This window comes from Paramormyrops kingsleyae, chromosome 14, assembly GCF_048594095.1.
Source record: "Paramormyrops kingsleyae isolate MSU_618 chromosome 14, PKINGS_0.4, whole genome shotgun sequence".
Taxonomy (NCBI): Eukaryota; Metazoa; Chordata; class Actinopteri; order Osteoglossiformes; family Mormyridae; genus Paramormyrops; species Paramormyrops kingsleyae.
Window position 1 is genome coordinate 2,881,266 of NC_132810.1, and position 25,191 is coordinate 2,906,456.

The following is a 25,191-nucleotide window of genomic DNA, read 5'->3' on the forward strand; positions in this document are numbered from 1 at the left end:
GACATGTGTGTTCAGTTGACAGTGATGGTTTTAGCAGACACTGGGAGGTACAGTATGGAGAGTGAATAGAAGTCTGGAAAAAGTGTAAGGGGAGGAACCACACAGTTTACAAATGTGAGGAGTTCTTTTTATTTACCATGAGGGGAGACCTCCAAAAAAGGCAGAGAAGTTCCCACAACAACTATCAATTTTCCAGTGATAAGCAGAAAGACCTCTATCCCTGCTTGTAATCCTGCTCTCACTGACCAGTGGGGTATTCTATGAAAGTAGCTAAAGAAAGTCAGACTTTCCCTTTATCCTGCTTCGTGGAACACCCCCCGGGCCAGTGAATATGACCTGTCCCTCACTGCAGCTTGCCAGTGTAGCTTTGTCACACTGTTTTTCTTTCTTACACAGCAATAATGTATCTTCTTGTAACTGTATTTGTATATTGTACAATATGTTGACAGTACAGAATCATGTCCTCACGCAGGCCCGTACCAAACAGTAATTTGTGTTTATATACTCCACATGTGCCAAAATAGGACAGTTTATAATGAAGAATTCTTCAAAGATACTTCCCTGCTATTGGTATTCTGTATGAAACTTCTTTGGGAAGTATATTTCAGATCTCCAAACACTTGCTGAATTAGGATAGTGTATAAAAAGCAGGGAAAATATTATGCTTTTTTATAAACAAGGATTCTGGCACAAGCATTCTGATCTCATTTAAACCCTGAATTCTGAACCCTCTGATGTCATGTTGGGACTATCTGCAAAAGAAAGTTTATGTACACCTACTTCAGGCAGAATTGGCAGCCTTTGTCTCTCTGAGGACATGCGGACATCAGACTTGTCAGTATAATTAAAGGGTGGTTCCCTGTGATGTAATCATAGAAGTATGTATCTGAGGGTAAAAGACAGGCGAAGACAAACAGAATGCACCAAATTAACAAAAAATGTTCGATCAGAAAAAGCATTTGTGAATGTCATACATTTAGAAGGTCAACAATCTTTCATTTGACACAAACCCTTTAAACACCGGCCCTAGAGCAGCACCGTATTCCCCATGTGTTTTATCACATTCTTTTACAGTTCAGAATTCCTCTGTGTATGTGCTGCCATCTGCTGTTTAGAGTGCAAAATATATTTCATTACAATGCGCCAAAGAATGGCTATCCACGATAACCGTGCTAGATATGTGTCATTAGTTCCTGAAGGAAAATTATAAGCAATAGTTTAAAATCTATAAAATTTTGTTAGCACTTTTAGTTTTCCAATATGTCGTACTGCTTTACTTTTATTTCTGCTGTGTTTAAGATTTTCCAGGTAAACTCACTGTGTATGAAATACATGAAAAGTCCATTGAAATCTAAGACAAATGATAACCGTGATTGCCGCGATATTCTGCCGTGGTATACCTTCCAGATTTTTAGCAGTGACCAAATTTTTTTCAGTGTACCATCATATAGGCTTTAATGCAAACAGAAACAGATTTTTTTTTTTGTATTTCATATTGATTTTAAAAAGTTTTAAAAAACCTTTATAGAAAGTCTCCAGTATAACAGCCCACCTCCTGAATCCAGCATACCTAATGCAATTTTCATATACAGTGCAAAAACATCAGCATCAGCTTCTCTGGTGCATAAATGACCAAACATTGGTTCAGGGATACAATATTTTAGCTTCCTCCCACAGCTAATCATAGACTTAGTCAGCTCCTTTATTCTTGTAAAATACACCCCCCTACTCCCATCCCAAAGGCTAGGGGGCCACATTGTCTCTGAATAATCAAGAGATCCTTTTTTATTCTTTATTATGTTGCCATAACAGATGCTGTCAGATCTGAACGATTGCTAACAAAGTGATTTTTGTTTGCCTTTTCTTCATCTTTCGCTCAATCCGGACCCTCTCCGAGCACAATGAATGGGTGGCACTTTTCCAGGTCACCCCCGGCAAAGATGGAGAAAGGGGGAACAGCCAAACCTTCAGCGCGGAGACAGTTACGGTTCCTTTAAAGACAAGCTTGACAGCTAACAAGGCAGCCGACATTCTTCAAACGTGATCTCGCAAACTTCTCCGACTACGGTGCGGGGTGCGAGGTCGCGACCCAAAAAATTAGCCTCCTGGGGGATTTTCACATCATAAAAAGAATAGGATAACAAAATGCCCAGCGCTTGCGTTCTGCCACTCGCCTCCTTGTCTCTTTTAAACGTCCCTTCGATCACTGTGCGCTGCCTTTCACTGAATAACGAACACTTTGATCAAAGGCTAGCTCAATCTCTTCTCTCTCTCCCTCTGTCTCTCGCTCACTCTTTTAGATAAAGAATGGCGGTATAGCCCTTCTTTCTATAACGAGCACTATGCACATTGCCCATTAAGAATGACCCCCTCCCGCTCCCTGTCCCCTCACTGTAACCTCATGACAGGTGGTCCGTATGCCAGTACGCAATATGTCACATTCAAGACCCTGCTCCCAGATGCACATCCACCACAACCTGCAACCCTGCACTGAAAGCTCGTTCGGCTACTGCTTAGCAACGAACGGGCCGTGAATGCTAACTAGCTCCGCGGCAGCTGTGCCAACCGTCAAGACCTATTGGATGGCTCTTCTGTGCAAATCAAATCAATCCCGTAACAGCCAGCTCTCATGGGGCCTCTCAGCGATGGCGCGTATACCGTGCAGGAATCCTGGAGCCGTAGAAGTTCAATTTCCCTAACACAGGGGGCCTTCGAAAGAATTGCAGCGGACCATATCAACTGCACACGTCGTGCAGTTTATGGCTATCTCCTTTCTTTGGCTATGTAATGCGATGTAAATGTCATTTATAGTCAATGTGTACAGCCATCATTATTGTAGCACGATTTTCCACGCAACGCAAGATTAATGTCATAGGTTTTGGGGCATATAACAGGCATGTGGGGGGATAAAATGTCACAAACACGCATTTCATTCCTTGGGCCTCTTTTTTCTCTCGTTTTTTGAAGGCCTGATACAACACGCTGAAATATTGCGGTTTCAGACGTGAAAGCTGTCTTGACAGAGCAAAGGCAGCGCAACACACATGGTGGAAACAAGACCCAAGCATGACCACCAGCCGTAGGGCCCCTGCAATCAGAGACGAGGGGGTGAGCCCCTTTTTTTCCTGCAAGTTGAGCACAAAACATCCTCTTGCAGTTATGTTGTTGACATCTGGAACACACCTGCTGGCCCAGAAGCGGTTGGATGGTTACAGAGCCATTTGTAATAAGTAGTGTACTTTGCAGTGGGGGAACATGGGAAAATAGAGTCTCACTGACTCGCTAACTTGGGTCCCTAAGATAATTATTCGTAATTTAAGACCAAAAGCATCAGTGTGTATATCTGCAGGGCCTATATCCCGAGAGTCCAGAAATAGCCAAACGCAAAAACTAATGCTGCTTATTAGAAGACCATGGAACCAACAATGTACTGTTGAAGTATTAAGCAGAATGGGAAAAAGAGAAAAAGACAAAGGAGTGTTTTGAAAGAGGCTGATTTAGTAAAAACGATCATACCACTACCTGGTAAGTAACTCCTGCATATTGCATACGTACTGTGAGCTCCCATCCAGTAGGTGGTGCTGGTACTCTGTGTCTTTTCTTTTTATTCTTTTAGAGAACCAAAACAAACGTGGTGATTGGATGTGCAATATATGCATAGATCTATATAGTGTCTCTTCATACATATGAAATATATTTATAATACACTGTGCACAGAGAAAATTGGGAATCTTCATACATTGTGGGAGGAGACGTGGTGTTGGGGAAGTTCCTCGGAGCTTCTGAGAAAGTAACTTATCTGCCGAATCCTGGTGAGGCTGAGAAGCGGGTATGAGTCACCGTAAGCTCCCCCGGTCAGCCTATAGATGGATGGCCTCAGTCGGGCATCGAGGAAAAACCACCAGAGAGAATAAACAAAACAAACTTGATGCCCCCAGTACCAACACTGCCAGGAGCTGCAGCAAGAAACGAAAAAGAAAATCTCACTGGCAAAGGAAAGACCTTGTTTTTGCCATAGCTGAGTAAAGTATAACACTCATTGCGCAAACCAATGAGATGAAAAGCACAACTCATAGATGGCTGCCATCACTGGAGCTGATCCAGTGGATTCCTCCTTGCTCCAGTTGCTCAACTCCCAGTTTAATGTCTTCCCCAGGACCAGTTCAGTGGGTTCTCTTGGGCCAAGGAGAACTGTATAGCTAAAACACATCCATATGTGTTCTGCTCATAATAAACATCGTCATTGTGAATTTAATGTTTTTGTCTATGTGATGTATATGTTCTCTTGAACTTTAAAGTTCTGGTGAACGAGGAGATTCCAGGCGCAGCTTCACAAAGGGAGCTGTATAGTATCCATCCCTGGTTGCAGAAACTCCTTATTTGCCAAAGAGAAGTTGAAGAGGCTGAAATACACGTCACTGCCCCAGTTTTCAGTTCCACTTTTTTTTTTGTCACACCGATCCATTTTAAGCCGTCTTTCCACAGGTCTTGCCATTTCCACGCATGTGACATCGCTTGCAAGAAGAAATGTTTGATGAATGCAAATTCTGAGCTGCTAAATGATTGCAGCTACTTGGCTAAAAACAGTTTTTGGAAACGCCTTGAAATGAAATATATGACATTGATAGGGTAACAGATATTTCCATCATAATTTCTTTTTTTAGTACTGCCTATCTGTGCAGATATTGCACATTAACTTCCTCATGGTCATCAGACCTGATTTTGTAATCTGCTGACCCAGTCTGGGTTCTCCTGAGTGAGTATCGTGGTGTAGAGATGTACGGATAGTGTGAGTTCGAGGGAGTATGGGATCTGGTGTGTTGGAGGTATACCCTGGACCCAGAACTAGAGAAGTGTTGTTCCTTGTCAACCACAGCCGTAGCCACGCCTTGTGTCCAGAGCCTCTCTCACATTTCTAACACGCGAGTGACATCCATTGATAGGAGATGTCCAATCCTACAGTTTAAAAATTCCCCATCTGTTTATAGCATATATGTCTTACTAACGATTACAGTAGCATACTTTCTGTCTAATTGAAATCTGGTAAAACTTGAATATATTATAAACAGGGAATGTAAGTTAAGTCTGCAGTTTTCTTTTTTTTGAGTCAAGGAATTAACTATTTTACATCTTTTACGGAGAAAACTCAGAAGTGCAATGTACTTACCTGATGTGTACTTTCTGTGTACAGCAAGCGCTGAGAAGTGACTGGACATTTGATGTCACCAGCCATACTTTTTCCCAATCATTTTAAATGATTGGGAAAAAACACTTTGTTTATTGAATAAAATGACATCTAACCATCCATCTCCTCACCACTTATCTGGGTTAGATGGGGGGGGGGCAGGCAGACACTATAGTATATAAGGCAGGGAGCATGCACACACACACACACACACGCACATATATATGTATATTTCTCTGCAAGAGAATAAGACATGAAAAGAACCATAACCTATATACTTAACAAAATTACTTAATTAATTAACTACTAACGGCACTATCAAAAACAGGCAAACCACTATAAAACATAAATTAAAGCTAATGCGATGTTTCAAAAGGGATTACAACTGTCAACTCATGTTTGGAGTTTTCACTATACTGTATATACGGGCATATTGCTCATTGAACTCAGCTTTGTTTCCGCTGAACACCTCGTGTTTCAAAGTACTGCTTACAGTTGAGAGGCCGTCTTTGAATAATAGGGGCAGGTGCAGCTTTAAATGATATAAATAAATCAACAAATAAATAAGCCTGAACACCTTTTTCGGCTCAGAGTCAGTGAGGGGCACCCAGAGGGGATGGAATGGGGTGATGAATGTGTGCGCAGCGCTCGCGGGGCATGGGGGCCGCCCCGGCCCTGCTTGGCCGCGGAATGCAGCCCGGCTCGTCTGTCCGCCGGAGCGGCAGAGGCGTTTCTCGGCGGAGTTCAGGCACCCTCAGGCAATGTCCCGCTTCTGTCCCGTGGCGGGGAGGTGAGACAAAGCAGATTGCTGGGTGACAGCGACAGACCTCGGGGGGGCCACTATGAATCATGTTATTTCGTTTACAGAAAAACTGACGATGATCACACCGCAGCTGCTTCAGCGGGGGAAGGCGGAGGGGTAGCGTGGTCCAAGGAACCAGCCTGGTTCGGCTTCAGCACGGCCCAGCACGCTCTCACAAAGGCCCTGGCAAACGGTACAGGCTGCTAACCGTCGCGGTGGCACCTAAACCTTTTTATGCGACATTTCATTGTCTAAATTTGCATCGGTGCAGGCGCCTGACAATCAGTTTGCATATTATAACTGCACACTGCATGCAATGCATGTTATGCACTATATGTATGGATGCATGTTGTCTGTATTGTATGTGTCAGCTTTCAGCATTGCACTGTAGCGCACTGTGCATTGTGCCCTAATTGCTAGTTGTCTATCGTCATGGTATCTCCAACAGTAGCAAGCTGTGCTGACAAAGATTTCCACCAGCCTTGGTCATGTGGCGTTAAAGAGTGTGATTCAGATTTTAGACCACAACACTAGTAAATGATTCTATCACAGAAGGAGGACAGCGCGACATCGCACACAGCCCCGGCCACCCGCGCAGTAAAGGCCCCCGCCTCGGAGAGCATGTGGGCGTGTCAGCTGAAGTTGTTTTTCCTGACGACCTCGGTCGGTCGGCATGCGGGCCGCGCAGAGGTGCAGCGCCCCATGTAAGCAGCAGTGGTGATGGTGAGGGGGCTGGTGGGGGGTGATTGTAGGGAATCATATCCCTTCGATAAAGATGACAGGCCTGAGCTCCCTTACTTAATGTTCCCTCTGTGGCAAAACCACATCTTTCAGGGTAATTAAGGAAAAGCAGCCCTGCCGTGTGGCTCTGCTTAAACACTCAACCTGGGGCGAGAGGCCGGCTGGTAGGTGTACGTGTATGTGGGGGGGGGGCACTCCCCCTGCTTTTCCCTGGCTGAATGAGAGAGTGAAGAGGCATGGGACATAATTACAGTAATTGATAATTTTCCTGTCTCTCTCCCCCTTTCTTGTTCTGTGTTTTTCTCAAACACACCAGTTCTCCTCTGTCCTCGTTTTTCTTTCTTCCCCTTTTCCTCTTCCTATGGGATTCGCTGCCGAAGTTTAAATGGATGTCATTCGATGTTCTATGTAAACTACAGCTCTTCTCGTCGTCTCCCTCCTCGTCTATCTGTCTAAAACTATATATAGCCTCCATTTAACCTTCTTTCAATTAGGGTCTAATGTCAAGAGACTTTCCAAGAAATAAAGTGTTTCTGGCTTGTATGGAAAAATAGATTACCTGTTCTGTTATTGAAGAGATCTCAAAAAAGTATATAATTCTTATTATGTATGTGTATAATCAGGGGGGCCACTAAAGATTTTGGGGCCCATGGAAGCTTATTATATTGGGGCCCCAACCCAGATAAATCCAATAATGTTACAGATTTTTTAGGGCCCCTTCTGAATCATCCTAAATCCCCCACCCCCCATTACAGTGCCTCTGTGTTTAATCTGCAGTAATGCGTGTGTTGCATGTACTGCATTAATATGCATGAAGAAGCCGCGCCTCTGTGTTTAATCTGCAGTAATGCGTGTGTCGCATGTACTGCATTAATATGCATGAAGAAGCCGTGCCTCTGTGTTTAATCTGCAGTAATGCGTGTGTTGCATGTACTGCATTAATATGCATGAAGAAGCCGCGCCTCTGTGTTTAATCTGAAGTAATGCGGGTGTCGCATGTACTGCATTAATATGCATGAAGAAGCCGAGCCACAGCATGCAGTGAGAATTACTGAATAACAGAATCTCACTCATTTCATGAAGCTGGTGGTGCCCCGTGGCCCCAGAATCGTGCTAAACTCAGCAAAAACTGACCTTGCAGCACAGGAAAGTAACATGTCACACATACGCACTGGTCCCAGTGCTGAACAACAACAAACACAAGCTCAGCACCTGGCTTTTCACTTAAAGCGATGCTTTCTCAAGGCGGCACTAATGACCGTGCCCAGTGACTCCATATTTATACACTTACGGTCAAAGTTGCTGCCCAAAAGCTGAAGCTGAATCCACGTTCTGTTCCCTGATACTGGTTCTAATTAGCCACGTAGACAGGGCTGGACTTCATCACACGTGAGCAGGACGTTAGGGAGCAGCTCGGTTGAAGTGTTACAGACTTCAGGGGGACCCAAAAGGCTCTTTTGTGGTGCAATCTGATGAAGCCTCTGACAGAAAACATCGCTCCAAAACAATACATCTGCTGCCTTAAAAACATCTGAACTCATCCCACAGGCGGAAATAGCTCTTTCCGCAGCATTCCAGATACAAATTTTCAAACTATTTGTGTATTTTTCAGGATTTAATACGGAACACAAAACAGGGTTGCAAAATGTGCTGTGTTTACGGGCAGAATTCCATCTCTAAGTATAATTTAATAACCGCACATGCATCTCGCATGGAAATCACAATCATAAATAACTGGGATATATTAATATGTCGATTTCATTAAGATTTTGTTATTAGATTTTTTTGAGACTAGCTGTAACTAAGACGGTGAGGAACGTGCTGGTAGTTTCCAGAATATATTAAGAACTGAAGCTATTAACAGCATCTGACTAACTATATGTTCAAGACTGAATCCCAGGAATATAGAAGATATACTTTACAATATATTGTCAATACTGAACTGTAGAGTGGCACATCTGAATTAAAAACATCCCTAAGCGCCATCTCTAATGTACTGATATGAGCTGTCATTCTACATCTTTCCTATTATTTAAAACTATTTAAACCAAAGATTTAATCAGATTATGTAATATTACATTACATACACCATGAACACACCAGAAAATTTCCACTTGTTCCTGTTATTATATATTAAATAGTAACAAAGTGTGTGATTTTTGAATTTTAATATAAAAGCATTAGTTATTGATATGACTGCTACTTTACAGTCATACGAAAGTGATTCAAGATGTAGAAATTCATGGCTCTTTGTCTTTCTATTATGCTGCTGCACGATACATTTTAAATTTGTACAGCAGGAGATCCATACAGCTGGAAAAACAATATTCTATAGCATTTTTATAAAACATAATGTTGATGCATAAAATATTTTAAATGACTCTGAAAAACTTGATGTACAGTGTCAGTACTTCATTGTCAGTACTTCAGGTCCCGGGGCAATATTCTCTCTGGTCACTGACAAAGGACCTTTCTGCCATGCCCTGGTGAATGGCATGGCACACACACACACACACACCCACACACACACACACACACACACACACACACACAGGCCTCAACATGCCTTAGCACCGGTGTCATGCTAATGACAGTGATTATCCAGGAGACAAGCTGCAACAGGGGCAATAGGAGCTGCTGTTCTTGTCTCTGTATATGTTTGTGTGTGAGAGAGAAAGAGAGGAAGTGAAGGGAGGTTGTATTTGAGCACCCATGCGGGTCCCATCACATGCTCACCCATGAGTAAGTGTGTCTCTAAGGGTGATGATACATGGGGTAACTCTTCAAGCAATGTTGCCTGGCAGTGTTGCTGATTGGCATTGCTGGAACACTTTCCCACTGAGAATGGGCAACAGATTTCAGTCTGGAAAATTTTGATCTCACTGGAGAACTTCTTGTGGTCTTCCAATCAAAATGCTAGCAGCTGATTAGGTGACCGACTTGGAGCTTCTGGAAAATTTCACAAAAAAATGGCAGCCCCCGCAGCAATGGTGTGAAGACCTTTTTACACCGGTATGGTGTCACGTGTAGATCCAAGACAGGGAATTTGCCTCATTTAATGCTTAAAATGCCAGCAAACATCCAATTTTATGTGATCAGGCTGCACTATAAACATTGAATACTTTTTAAAGAAAATGACAACTATCCATTGCCTTGAGTAGTGCCCTATATATCATCTGGTTGCTCATTGCCGGAATCATCGGCACCAGAATTGCTCAAAATGTTGCCCTGTCTATCATCACCCTTACTCAATGGATGGAATGAACATTATCTCTGAAAACAATCAAAAGACAGACATGTATTGAAAAACTCAGTGAGTCGGGTTCAACATTGTGACATATAAAGCACAAGGCAGCAGAGAGTCCCAGGCTGGTTTACACCCTGGAGAATCACGCAGCACATACTGTACATGCACACATGCAATCATGCACTATGAGCAGTTCAGGCATCTCTCTGTACTGCAGGAGGAAAGCCATATGACACGGGAAGAACATACAACCAGCACACGTGCAGCGTGGAGGAAGTGTGAGGAAATTGTGTGAAGATGCACACATATTATATAATGAGGACATCAGATTAACCTTCCTCAAATCAGCAGTCTGGATGAGAAGAGTACATAATGTATTCTGTCAGTACACACTGAGGGCAAGAGAGGTCTTGGTTAGCACGGTGTGCGGCCCTTATGCAATATACCTCTGACTGGTCTGGTTTTACCACAAGGTCCATAAACTGCAGTATTTAAAAAACAGGAATAACAAACATTTTGGAATCGCTGTGTTTTTCTCAAGGAACACAGATTCACAAAGGCAGGGGTAAAGATTTGGCCGTCGACCACAATACAACAAACCCCCACCCCAACTATAAACTGCAACCCCCCCACAGTCATGGCCCGGGTCCTTTTGTAAAGCAATGACTTTGGAGAGTATCGCTCCACTGCAGTTCACGACGGGTTCAGCCAAACCACAGCGCAGGGCTCTCCTAGGTCCTCTGTCTCCCCCCACCCGACTCAACAGGCGGGTGGCCGCTGAGACGTGCTGGCAAGTCCGGCCCCCCCCTCAGGTGGGGTTCAGGCCCAAACACGGCTTGTTTTGACAGCTAAATATGCACAGAATTTCCTCCCTTTATCTGGTGCATTTCATTAGGAAGTGAAATCTGGTGTTTGTCTAAAACTGTTTTTATTATCTTTTTATTGATTTATTCTATTTTTTTTTTTTTTATCGTTCATGCTTTGCTTGTATTTACGGGGAAACACATCATCCACAGGCCTACATTGAGGATCTGCTAGAGAAAGTCTTTAGATGCAAAGCCAAACAAAAAAGGAAAACGCTATTTTATTGCTGCACAGAGTCTGCATGTGGTCCATTTCCTCCCAAGGTTAATTATATATTTATTAGCAATCCTGAGCGATTACAATGCTATTGATCTTTGGAATAAATAAGAAAGCAACTGACTTTCAGGGTTACCTCTTCTGGTCTCCTGTGACTGACCATCATGCCTATAAATGGAATGAGCTCCACACCATCTCTAGTCCTGTTGCCTGCTGGTTTCGGGAGGCTGGAGTTCACAGTAAGTGTGAGACACCAGTTAAGTAAGAGATTCTGCGTGTGAATGATTTACCGAGAACAGTGCCAAGAACATCGACTCAAAAAGCCGAATGAGAATTTTACAAGACCGACGGATGTAAGCAGGCCATATTAACTCTGAAATCGCAAGCAAACGACCACAATGATGCTTAGTTTTATTGCCTGGATCTGTGTGACAAAGTCCAGAAGTGAAAAGACTTTACATTGTAATGAAGATGGATGTGCAGACATCATTGCAGAAACAAACACCTCCATTTTGACCTCTACCCTCCGACCCGTCCGAGGACCAGATAAACAGCCCCGGCGGGGAGGGGGCCTTTTTGCTGAAGTTTAGCATTGCATGTGACCAGTTCTATGACAACACACATTACTTGGTATTTAATCAAGCACTACTACAGAAAACACACACACACATATTACAAAGAACAATAGCATTGCAATCCCTCAGGATCGCTAATATATTTAACCTAGGGTGGAAATAAACCCCATACATCGGGGGGCCATTAGAGGTTTTAGGCCCCAAGAAAGGTCATATTGGGCCCCCAACCCAGACCAAACCAGTTAATTTCCATATGCTGTAGAGCCCCATGACACTCATGGTACAGAAGCACATAACTGTTGCTTCTTCATATGTAATTTATACATTTTTTTATATAAAATATGTGCATGCCAATATGAGTGGGGTTTATTGCTGTCGTGTTAAATAAATGCTATTTTATACATTTTTTCTATTTAATGGTTGAGGTATCCATTCATTTTATATAGCTAACCGACCATTACTGTCACAAACTCATATTTTGGCAGGTATGGATGGAATGCTTAATGCGTTTGCTCGTAAATCCTGACTCCAAACCCCCACATCTTTCTGACCACCGCCTTGATCGGCCCCTACAAATATACCTCAACACTGACTTTTGAACCCGCAACCTCCGAAATCTCAGGCCGACAAAGGAGCAGAAGGACAAATACATATATAATGCAAAGAGCATCTGAGAGAGTTTTTTTCCCCATAATCAAACAAAGCTCACCCCTAGTCTACTAGACTGCTTAAGGAACACACGGCAATCAGGACGCTGCCTTCTACTCTGTTACTGACCTGCCCCAAACATCTGGATCCTATGAACTCTATACAGCTAAAGCATTACCCTGCGGAAAAGCACAAGAGCATAAACAAGGCAGTAGATTCCAACTGGGGTATAGTCCTGCACTTACAGATGCATGCACATACACACACACATGCGTGCGCAACACGCATCATAAGCATTAGAACTGCGGCATTAGGCAAGCACACGCACACGCACACGCACAAAGTCTTGGGTGATTGCGTATGACTGCAGCAAACACATGCGCGGGAGAGCTGAAGACTGGCTCCATGTCAGTGTAACCTACTTGACAGGACCCATCTGGAGTTCTGTTTGAGCACAGGCACCCCCCCATATAAACCCCCCTCCCCCCCTCACACACATACACGCACACACACCCCAACCCTTGAGCACAGACACAGTATTACAGAAAATTAACCCCGGATTCTATAAACAAACTCAACAACAATGATATATAAATCTGGAGGGATTTCTGAGGAGGACAGAATGAACTCTACTCGACTCCGGGGCCCTCAGCCTCATCCTCCAGAGGACAGTCATGAGTAGTTCATGACGATGAGGTCAGGAGCAGAGTATGACTTAGGTTGCTCTGAGGACCAATATCCTCTGTCTCATATTGTCCTGTTTTTAGCAAAACGACACTTGACTGGCCAAGTTTTCCGCACTATTATGGTTAATCTCACATTGCCGATCGTAATGCCAGGCTGACAGAATGTTTGCATTGTGTGGAGGCCTACTGAGGTCCTCAAGGCCTTGCCCCTGCTGAAAAGAGCTAATTGTAGGCTTCTGATCAGCTCATTTGGACCGGATCAATGGTCTTGATGACATGAACTAAACCCAAACCTCAGTGGGAATGCAGGTGAAACAAAACCCCTGTTCTCTAATGATGGCCTCTGTAGAAATAGGCCTGGCCCAGAGGTCAGAGGACACAACCCTGTGGTTTGGTTGGGGGGGGAGGTGGCGTCCGACTGGGATAGGGGCAGTGGGATGAGAGGTTGCTTTTGAATCGTTATGACCATGCAGGGAGCCCAGCTGTAAAAACATCCCCGTGACATGGGGAGCTGAACAAGGCTGGACTTCACTAGGGACCAAGACCCAAGATATGGGGACACAGACCAGCTTTCTTTCCTCCTAACATTTGCCCCAGGTCACTTTGAAGAGCCAGGACTGACCCACGGTAGTTAGCTGGCCTCCTACTCCTGGCTAGTTTGGGAACACAGGGGCATTGTGTTGGCACACCCCCTACCCCCGAGTGCGCCCTTACCCACAGCACCCCACTTCCCGTCACGTCTCTCTCATCCTCTCCATGAATTTTAAAAGAACTACATTAGAGTCACAAAAAATACACAGTACATTGTTGGTAACTGATGATGTCATCACATCGCTGCTCACTGGTAATGTTGAATGTGTAAAAAAATTTATAGAAATGCGCAAGAAACAAAAAAAAAATATATATATGTATATATATATATACACACAAGGAAGATGGATGGATGGATGGATGGAGATACACATTTATATGAAATGGTTTTCTTATAAAAATTTGCACTTGGACTATTGCATTTTGACATTTTAACTTAAAGCTGAAACTGTTGGTGAGTCATGCTAACTCATTGTTGGCTGATGAAAGATTGCAGCCTTGAGTACAGACACCTGGTCTCTGTAAGACAGGGAAAATCACGCCAACAAAAAAGCCACAAGCATTTCAAAATTTGCTTCAGTTTACAGCCATGTCATCCATCCGATTATGCAAACATTTTTTAGAAACTAAATGATAAAATATTTTGAAGCGTTCACCTTAGTTGTGGTGACATCCAGGAGAGTCTGTGAATACCTCACTATTCAAACTATGTCCTGACCCACTATCCCGTTAAGAGGAATTGTTCTGAGAACAGGGTCTGTCAGAATGTGGATGTTTTCAGATGTGTCTCATGTTCCTGTAATATCGAAGAGGGGAAAGTTTGCAGATTATTGTGGATCGTTCTTTATTTCTAATCTTTCCTGTTCCTCATCTTCACTCTCCCTGACTCTTCACCTTCTCTTCTCCTCCACTCCCCTTCTTCCTGTGGCTTCACACCCAGTGGATACTGGGTTCAAGTCCCCCCCCAAAGCCAGGGTCAATGAAGCAATTAGGTCACACCCCTTATATTGTTTCCCCAGCCCAGATGCAGGTGTGCCTGTGTGCTAAACTCTCCCAGTTCATCCCACAAGTAAGAATGGCTTGAATATCACAAATCTTGCTTGAGGGCCTTAATGACAAAATGACGGCAGTTTAAGTTTAACTTAAATTGATGTTATTCCATCCTTCCATTCAATTTCACATGATCCATCACCGGATTGCTGTCAGCCTGGAGCTTATCCCAGACAACACAAGACACAAGACCAAAGACACAATGTCAGTCCCTAACTGGGCACACGCTGACACACATAATCACATACTAAGGGCAATTTAGAGACACTAATTTAACAAACCACATGTTTTAGAACTGCTGGAGTAGGCCCACGCAAAAGGCACACACACAGAGCTGTGGGGGTTACTCGAACCCACAGCCATGTAGGTGCAAGGTCACAGCCCTACCCAATGAGAGACCCCAATATGGTTATTATTCATTTAGCATAATGATTACTATTTCAGCATCCTGTCTAAGTTAAACAATAGTCTAGCACCATGTGTTAAGCTCTGGGTCCCCTGACCAGGATAAGCATTTAGTCCACATGCATAAAACAAACCTGCTAACTTTCTCTGCTGTTCTCTCCTTTTTTTTCTCAAACCTCTGAATTTCCAGGACTCTGTAGCAATTCTCCTCACTCATTTCTTCTAGGGCATGTCCATCTCCTGCAGCCAAACATGACCCAGTCCAACGTGGGACTGCTCCTTAACAACCCACTTTGATCTTTTAGGAAACGCTGAATATGATGCTGGCTTGAGCTTTCATGAGGCAGATCAATGTGTCCAAAACACATTTTAGCTGGATGGGCTGCCAGTCACAGGATATACACCCATCCATGCATGCAATCACACACTATTTCAAAATTTAATTTACCTTGTCGTGTATTAATATCCAACTGCTTTTAATTCATTCAACATCCGACTTTATGGCTCGAAGCTAAAATAATCATTGGTGTTTTTGATCGCGGTTGGAAAAGAATTACAGTAAAAGTCTTTTTTTTTATTCCAGAGGAGGTTTAAATATGCCTTGTGTTGTTCCTTGTGTTTAAACCTCGTCAACTCGTCTGTTTTGACACTACATGAGCCGGGAAATTTGAGAGCCATGTCGCTAGACTGCGAAGAGCTAGGCGCTGGTTTGGTGGTTATCGGTCTCTCCAAGGGGTTAAACCACATCTGCTGATGGGTGTCGGGGATGGGAGTTTAATGAGATCCATCGATGCAGCACACTTGGGTCTCACCGCCGGCCCATCTGCATTACGCTCTGTTTAGTGTCAACAGCACAATGCGAGAGCTTCTACGAGGGAGGTCCTGAGAGCAGGCCATGCCGCTCGCCCTGCCTTCAGAGCTGCCGTGTGGCCTGACCAGGCCCAGTGCTGTGTATCCGTCAAGCATGCAAGCGGTGGCACTGGGCCACACACAGAGCAATACCTTTGCAATAGGGGGTGGCGAGCGGCTCTGCGGGCTAAGTCTCTATGCCCGTGATCAGAAGATCACCAGCTTGAGTCCCAGCCTCAACAGAACAGTAACATATCCATGGGCCTTGGGCAAGGCCTCCAGCCTTAACCCCCATCTCCAGGGCACCATACGGTGGTTGACCCTGTACCATGACCCCCCAAGCTATGAAGAGTAAGATGGGGCAGGTGAAGAGATGAACACCTATGTAGCTGTACTTATACATCTGCAATGGCCAATAAAGGTTTATTATGTTACAAAAGTTATTACAAAGGCCTGGGTGACCAGATAACTAAAATCGGGCTACATGTGGCACTATATGGTGGGAAGGGGGGGGGCGGGGTCGTCCAGCCAAAAAGAGCACTTGTTTTCTCCAGATTGCATGAAACGCCATTCATTTCACTTACAAAGATCTGCCGAGGACCCTCTGCTCTTTGCTCTCCTGCTCACCAGTCTGCCCCCTGCCCCCCCCATTCTCCATCAGCCTTTAAATCCACCGGCTCTTCCAGCGACCCACCTATTTTTTTTTTTTTCCTGCAGCGTTAAAGTTTGCACCAGTTGCATGGTGGAAACAAAAGAGAAAGGAGGGGGAATGGAGAGAAAAGAACGTTAGAGGAGTTTTACAACTTGGGACATAGTTTTGGCTTTGAGCCAAGCAGCAGACAATAATAGACCATGCGAGCCGTAGAAGCTCTCTATAGTGGCTCAGTGGAGCGTCAGGCGATTGGGAGGACTGGGGAGAGAGAGGTTGGTATAGAGCAGCTGGAGGCCAAAGTGTTTCACATCTTTGGACAAAAGAGGGTGGGAGTGCTGGGGGGTGTTATTGCACTGGAATTATGTTTGAGCCAAGACCCATTGAGGCTATGAGCCCGTCATGCCTGACTTGCCATTGGCTGCCTTCGCCAAAGCGCAGCGTCCGAGGCGCAGGGTCGCATCGCCGCCTCGACCGCCGCTGCCCCGTCTGCAGACGTCCGCATTCCGCCCCGTCCCGCCAACCTAGTGGGCTCTTCCTGGCAGCAGCCTGTTGCTGAGTCTTGGAAAACCCTCCGAGCGAACAAACAAATGAAAAAAATATGCTGACTGATGAGCTGTTTGCGTTGCCCTACTACAATCGGCAAAAGAAAAAGAAAAATAAATGCCCTTCACCTCATCAATGTCAGCTTCCTGTTTGTGCTTTTCTGCAGAACTTTCATGGGTCGAAACTTTTCTCTACAAAGCAGTAAAAGAGAGACAGGGGAGGGGGCCCAATGAGGTTGTGGGCTTAAAGAAAAGAAGGGAGGGTGTGTGAGGGGTAAAATAGAGTGGTCCCACTCTCTCAGATCAAAGGTTCCAGTCCATTGTGAACAAAAGACAATAGTTAACTGTTGCTAGGAGCAGTAGGATGGGGTGTTTGAGGTTGCTTGGGGCGGGGGGCGGGGGTGGAGAGCTCTGTGTGTGTGTGTGTGTGTATATGTGTGTGCGTGTTTTCAGGTTGCATGTGTGTGAATGCAATCAAACAAGTAAAAATGCCAAAAGTCTCATATTTAATTCGGTCACTTATGGTTAAGGTTAGGACTGGGTAGGAGTTAAGGTCGCCATGTTGGGATTAGAGTTTTGGCAATGGAAATGAATGGAGAGTCCCCACAAAGACATAATTACAAACCTCTGTGTGTGTGTGTTTTGGGGGGGGGGGGGGTGGCAGAGACCGTTGCCCCCCCCCCGCTGCCTGGCTGACAGCCCCACAGGGGTAGTTATGTGTGATTCATTAGAAAGATGATGGAAAGACCCTGGCAGCGGCTGCAGAGGTTTGACTGCACACTGCCCCCCCAAGCAAGACTGTTATGATTCGCAAATGTTCAGAGCTAATTTTGAGACATTTTATTTTTTCATCATGTTGCAGTCGACTGAGTAGCTCAGTTCTTTCTCGGCCACTTCCATTATCCCCATGAAAATGAGTAACGCACCACATGAATTACAAGTGAAACTGAAGTATTACTCGCCAGATCTGGCCATACGATCCTGCCTAGTGGTGCAAATGCATTAATGGTTCTTCCCGCCACCAGAGAACCGCAGCTCCGAGCATTTGTGCTTCAGGATGAGCTCAGCTGGTCTTATTATATAAATCTCCTTTCCTGAGGCTTGTCTTTGGACTTTGTGGGGTGCATTTCCACATGATAGGGTCAATGTGTCTCATCAAGCCTTAAAGTTGAATATCCCAAGGGCTTCTCAACTTCGGCCTCCTAAATGGGAAATGGTTACATAAAGGCCATCTGGTTTGGGGAGGTGTGGTCGAGAATTAGACACCATCCATCCACCATCATACTGAAGAAAACAATTTGTTCCAGCACTGTGGTTGAGTCACATCTCATTCTCTGATTCATGAAGGTGTCTGACTCCCTTCCCCCAACATGCCCGAGGATGCATCCCAGTACCATGCTGGCAAGTTAATGTTGGTGTCCCGTTCTGGAAAATCCCAAAATGTCATTTAGAGGGGCTGAATGGCGGGGACACACACACACACATTTAGTCGTCTTCCAAGACACCCAGATAGATCTGATATCAATAGAATTTGATTTCAGAAGTATCCAAAAAAGGGGGAAGTCCGTTGCGCTTTATGCGTCGTGTGAAACACAACAGAATATAATTCAAGACATCAGGAAATGTGCTGGCAGGAAGCATGATAAAGACCACAGTACCATAGCCAAGTTCTGCTTTGGTATTTTTTTAATTCTTCTTTTTCTTCCCTTCTTTATGTACTTCTTGCATAACTGAAGACACGCATGCAAGTCAAGGAAAGAGAAAGGGTCGGTACTGTTAAGCCTGAATTGGGAACAATCAGTACCCACCCCCCCTGACCTCCTCCATCTTGGTTCAATATTAATCTGCTGTGACAGGACCACTGTTTACCAAATCCACACAGGATCCTGTCAGATGAATGGGCCGCACTGTGCTCTTCCATTAACCTATGACCCCTGACCCCAACTGGCTAGGCGTGCCCAGCACCTTGACAGACCAGTCCTGACAAGACCCTGATGGACAGAATACATGCTAAGTGTGGCTCTACACGTATCCTTCCAAATACAAATGCTGGCCCCAAGATCTACACATCTCTTCCCCATTGGACCTCGTCCCATGTCGGCCCCCACCCCTATATTCTCTGACATTTAACAGCTAGGGCAGCCTAGCGATTCTGCTGGACACTTTTCAGTAAAAGCTAAGGCCTTAGCATTAGCAAAAACGAATAAAAGCTCACAGAGGTGCAGCACAGCACAAACTAAACAGGAAAACTAAATGTTAATATGCAAGCACTGCAAGAAGACATGTTTAAAATATGGAATCACAAACAAAACAATGAATAAAGACCAAAACCAAAAAAAAAAAAAAAACATAAAATGGAGAACACATTTATAAAAGAACCAACCACAAAATCATTGTATTTCTGGACTACTTCAACTTTTGCATGTTTACAGACCTATGTAAGTACCCACTTCAATTAGGAAGGATCCCACATTTGTAACAGGAATCATTCGAGGTGAAGTCAAGTTAAGTTTTGCACCCAGTAAACATATTCTCTCTTGTTTTTGTGTTATCACTCTTGCTTAAACTAATTTCTATTTATGTTCCTCTATAGCACAGACTCACCTTAATTACTCTTTGTTTGTGATAAAAAATAAGTGGGCAGTCGCATTCATATTCACTCAGTGTGTTTAAATGTGAGGGCAAATTACAGTACCGCACTTCCACCAGCAGTTGGCAGACTCAACTGCTCCTTTCTTTGAGTTGTGCAGACTGATGAAAGCCAATGCATGGCAAGTGGCTGCAGAGACATCAGCATATTATAAAAAACAACAAAAAAATACATTGTGGAGCAGAGACAGGTGAATTACTAAAGAACCACTTTATTTATTGGAATTTGTGGCCAGACTTCAATCTTTGTTCTGTTTTCTCATTTCTACATTGTATAAGCTAGTGATACTGTAGGAAACAACAGGCCTCAAAACCCATAGTTGATGGAGTCAATCACCATTTGTTGACACCCAATAGTACTCAATAAAGTAACCAATTGGGAGTGATTTACAATGCACTATATTGTCACTTCACTATATTGCCATTGTTTGCATCAAAGCCTCGTATCATGCTATCACTATTACTAATCACAAACATTTGCACACTGAAATTTGAACACTGTGTGATATATCAGTATAAATTATTAGGCAGCAATAGGTTGTAATGAGGTCCAGCTGTTATATTACTGTGTGCAATTGTGTAGAGTAAAAAATAAATATCCAGTGGCATAAACGGTTAAAAATACATTTGGGAAGAGAAAAGATGCAATCAGATTTAATGGTAACAGGAGGCATGATAATGTCAAGAGCAGACAAGAACAGACAGAGCAAGTGATACGCTGTCTCTTTGTGTTTGGAACACGTATATTTTGTTGATATAAAAGGGGTGATGAAGGTTTTAGGGAGGACTCAGTGCTGGAGAGGCAGTCAGGCAAGAATGAAGACGAAGCACAGAATGAAGACCCGTGGCTAGCAGAGTAAAAGGCTCTATGTTATTGGACCACAAGGCTAGATTAAACACTCACAACCTTGGAAAAAAGTAACTTACTAACACTGAAACTGTGCTCTGTCAATAACCCCTTTCTGGATAATAGCCAAAGACCCCTCATAAGTTGCCCCCCTCCCCATTCCTCAGGCGCAGGCCTGACAGCTCCAGTCCTCCTAACTCCAACAACAGCACTGGACACAAACATTCAGCCACCGCGGTCTGTCCCTGCTGCAACCTCGTCAACCTCTGACCCTGCTAAAGAGCATATTGTCGTAAAACTAACTTTTGGTCTGTGTAAACTGAGGGGGTCATGAACCTTGGGTCGATTGAGATGGTACAGATTTAATGGTCTGCATGGTAGTGAGTGGGAGAGAGCAGTGTTTCCCAATCCAGTCCTTGGGGACCCACGGACAGTCCAAGTTTTTGCTCCCCCCGAGCTCACGGTACAAAAATGTGCGCAGTCTGGCAGGGAGCTAGGCGGGAGCCAAAATGTAGACTGTCTGTAGGTCCCTGGGTGGGAGCAAAAACGTAGACCATCTGTGGGTCCCTGGGTGGGAGCAAAAACGTAGACCGCCTGTGGGTCCCTGGGTGGGAGCAAAAACGTAGACCATCTGTGGGTCCCTGGGTGGGAGCAAAAACGTAGACCGCCTGTGGGTCCCTGGGTGGGAGCAAAAACATAGAATTCCTGTGGGTCCCTGGGTGGGAGCAAAAATGTAGACTGTCTCTGGGTCCCGAAGGACTGGATTAGGAAACACTGGTCTAGAGAATTTTACGCATATAATGTCAAATCCCCTTGCATGAAAGCACAAGCAGATAGAGTAGCAGCACTAGGGTGTGGTAAAGTTATATGTAGTTGCAACGCTTGTCATTGTCTGAGTGTGTTTGCATTGTGAAAATGTTCCAATTTACCATGGTAAATGGTTCAAATTTGCTGTTCCCCAAGAGAGCTGGGCCACATTTCCATCTTGCACATGCTGTGTGGGGTTTGGGGAGGAGACTGACAAGATGAGAATCACCCTCCTCCACAGCTTGTTGCTCTTACTGGAAACAAACCTCTTCCCTTCAACCAGAGCAAGGGCTCGCAGATGATCTATACTTCATCACAACAAACACCACTCACTACCTCCGCAAAGTCATAAGACAGAGCTCAAGTCGGACAGTCGCAACTCAAGTGCAGTTGTGATGGCTAAAGTTCACTGAAAAATCTCTATTTATCTGCTAGTTCTTTCAGTCCTGAGGTTCTTGACAGGAAGCCAAACACAAAAAACTGGGGAATGACCAGTCATCTGAGTTCCTCCATCAGCCGCCTGACCTGTTGCTTCCCTCTACGCAGCTTTCCTGTGGAGATGATGAAAACCAGTTGCACCATCCCTAATAGCAGTTGCAAACTCCTAATATCATATTTTCCTCCATCCCCATACAATTCATGTCTCACGTCCACTCGCCCAGCTATATAAACTTTGCTGAATTCTCAAAAAGTGGAGAGAGAGGGACAGACAGACAATCTGCTGCTTAAGGAGAAATATTTACCTCAGACGATGACGCAAGTGGTGCCCTGTGTTTGACCCAATCCCAGCTATATATAGCGGTTCCTCATTGCAAGGCTACAGTTCTAGTCCTTCACTGCATGCAGGTCCCATAAACTCCCAAACAAAACATCCACATCCACGACACAATCTCACACACGTACACCAAGATATTCCTTAAACTACACACACTCATTTTCACACTCATTCCTATATCCTACAAACAGAAGCGCAGTAAAACGGGGGGAGAAAAACAGCGATTTCCTGAGCTCTCGGGAGACAGGAACCCTAAAAAAATGAGGAATTTAATTGGATTGATCTGGGTTGGCAGTCCAATAAGATATGGGTCCATGGGGCCTAGAATCACTAGCTGTGCTGCTGCATGTAAATATAGTCTGATGGGTACCAATATGGATTTTATATACACTTGTTTACTTAGCCAAAGCTATTATCCAAAGGGACATGCAATATGTATTTTGAGAAAGCAGGGGTCCGAAAATCTCTGGAGCAACTTAAGGTTTGAGGCTTTGCTCATGGGCCTGCCTGGGAAAATCGATCTCCTGGTGCTGGGATTTGAACAGCAACATTCTGATCAGTGGCAGAGTATCCAAACCTACGGAGCCACTCACACACACCTCGCCCAAATTTCGGTATAAAACTCCATGACCACCAAAAAAGAGGCCTTAAAACAAGGAAATGTATCTTACCTCATCCAAGCACCACAACTTAAACCTATTACACATCCATTTGACAGATGCAGAGACACAGGCAAACAAACATGCAAGCACATAAACGTGCACGCCTCCCTTCCTCTCCCATTACTGTCCCATCACAGCCCACTTTCCACAAATCATACGCAAATGTTTATGGCTTTTTCCACAAGCGAAACACAAAACGGGTGAGAAGAAGGATGTCTGGATGCGCTACAAGTTAGCCAGCTGGGCCAGTAAACAGCCCTTACTGCTTGTATTATAAATTCCAAGACAGCTGGAGTGCATTGACTGGAGCAGAAAAATCAGGGATCAGGAAGAAAGCCTAAATATCCCTAACATAGCCAACATATTTAATTCACTGTGCATAGGAACACAGGACTTATTCATAGTCGCATTAAAAGTACCATCTTATATTATATAACATGGAGTCTACTAGGAGCAAGCTATCACTGAGTATATGGAATGGTTGCTACGTTACAGTCTGCTGAAGTTTGACAACATTCTGCACTTAGTGTTGATGAACACTATAGCATGAATGAAACTGAGGGATACAGTAATCCTTAAATTTTACCATGGTTCACCATGGTACATTTTAATTGGATAACATTGCTGTCTGTGGTATAAACCATACCAAGATGGAAATTCACAAAGGATTTAACAAAAAAGAGTAGGAACCAGAGGTGGAAAGTTCAGGTCTGTACAAACCAAGCAGTTGAGTATAGAGAGACACATTGAAAGGGTACTCAACTGGTCGGTTGAATCAAAATCTCGGTGTGAGTTTGTCCTTTCTGGACCTGAACTTTCCATCTCTGGTAGGATATGTGTATAGGATGTGGACTAGCTGTTCCAAAATCACATGGTACGTGATATGGTATAACATGGGAATTCTTCTGCAGGGGACAGGAACAGGAGTAACCTTTGATGCATCAGAAGGCCTGCTCACACATCAGAAGGCCTGCTCACAGTTAAGTGAAAACAATAACTCGAGTTAACTCCTGCTCAGAGGTGAGTGCAAAAGCAGATGCCAACATTAAACATTGCTGTCATCTGTTTCCCTTTGAAATACCTCAGAGAGGTGCTGGTGTCAGAGGCTACGCGGTGGGACTCGCTGAAGGGCCGTCGTCACTCTGACTTCTGCTTTTGACCTCTGCCCCTCCCGTCTTGCATGTTAACGCAGCAGCTTGCCAGAAGCTCGCGCTCTTTCACGGAGCTGGTCGACGAAGGCTCCCTCAGACAGGAAAACAAAAAGTAGGAGGCCACAGTAGTGACAGCCTGATGATGGTGTGGTGGAGATTTAGTAAGACTGACTGCTGCTGGCCAAAGGAGTTCAGTCTCTCCATTTGTGTCCTTCAAACAGACTGGCTCCTCCCCATCTACACCCATAATCTACCATCCATGCTTTTCTGTGTGTGGCCTTTCTGCTTGGGGTCTTGTATTCTGGCCTTTAACTTCGTCTCCATCTCCAAACTGTTTGGAATGTTTCCCTCTAGAACTAATTAAGTTATACTGGCTTTTTTGACCTTTGTTTTGATTCTGGACTTTGTATTTTGTTTATGACTCTGCGGTCTCTGCTTCACAATTGTTGGTACATTGGTTGGTTTTATTCAAAGAAGTTTAAATCACAAGTCTAGTTTACTACATCTGAGCTACGCGTCCTCTGTCTCCCAGCCTCCGTACCACTCAATGGTCATTTAAGTTAGGTAGGACAAGTGTGCTGTTTTCAAGCGACTCCTTTCATCTTCTGTCTTTCTCAGTGCCGTCGAAGCTAAACATGGCTGCAGAACCATTTAGTGGTACTTCTCCAGTGGGACTGAAGGCTCCTCTGAAGCTGAAAGCATTTTTGGATAGGATGGGAAATATGACAGCATCAGCTTTGCTTCAGTCCAGGCCTCCCTTAAGCTTTCATTACAGTTTTTCTTAAATGCAGCATCAAGTTTTACTTAATACCATATGTGTACACTTGGGATTCAGCCTCATTCAGGCAACTGTCATGTATTGTGTAAGCTGATGAAAACTGCAACTTCTCATAGCACTGAAATAGCATTGGACTAGATGGCTTCCCAGACTTTTGTCAGAAATGCTGCAGTTTCAGTTATGATTAAACACAAATCAAATAATTACTGTGCATGATAAATGCAACATGACAACATGTCTGACACATGATTTCTCCTTTTTTATGGTGGTGGGTGTGCTTCGGGGTGATTTAATTAAGCACTTCACGCACATTTATTTAATTGTTGTATTGTACTGGTTCTGATGCTTTTATCTTTATGCTCTGCTTTTAATTTATTATCAACAATCACATTGAGTTTTGAAGCTGGAAACTAAATCTCATTGTACCTGTGCAGTGACAATGATAATAAAGGTGTTCTTTTTGACTCTA

The 25,191-nt window shown here is 44.1% G+C and overlaps 1 long non-coding RNA gene across 1 annotated transcript; it reads left to right on the plus strand.

Moving 5' to 3' along the window:
• Positions 1-25,191, plus strand: LOC140578396 (uncharacterized). Its single transcript, XR_011982539.1, has 4 exons — positions 1-5,975; positions 6,053-6,180; positions 23,705-23,772; positions 23,880-25,191. It is a non-coding gene; the product is annotated as an uncharacterized lncRNA (long non-coding RNA).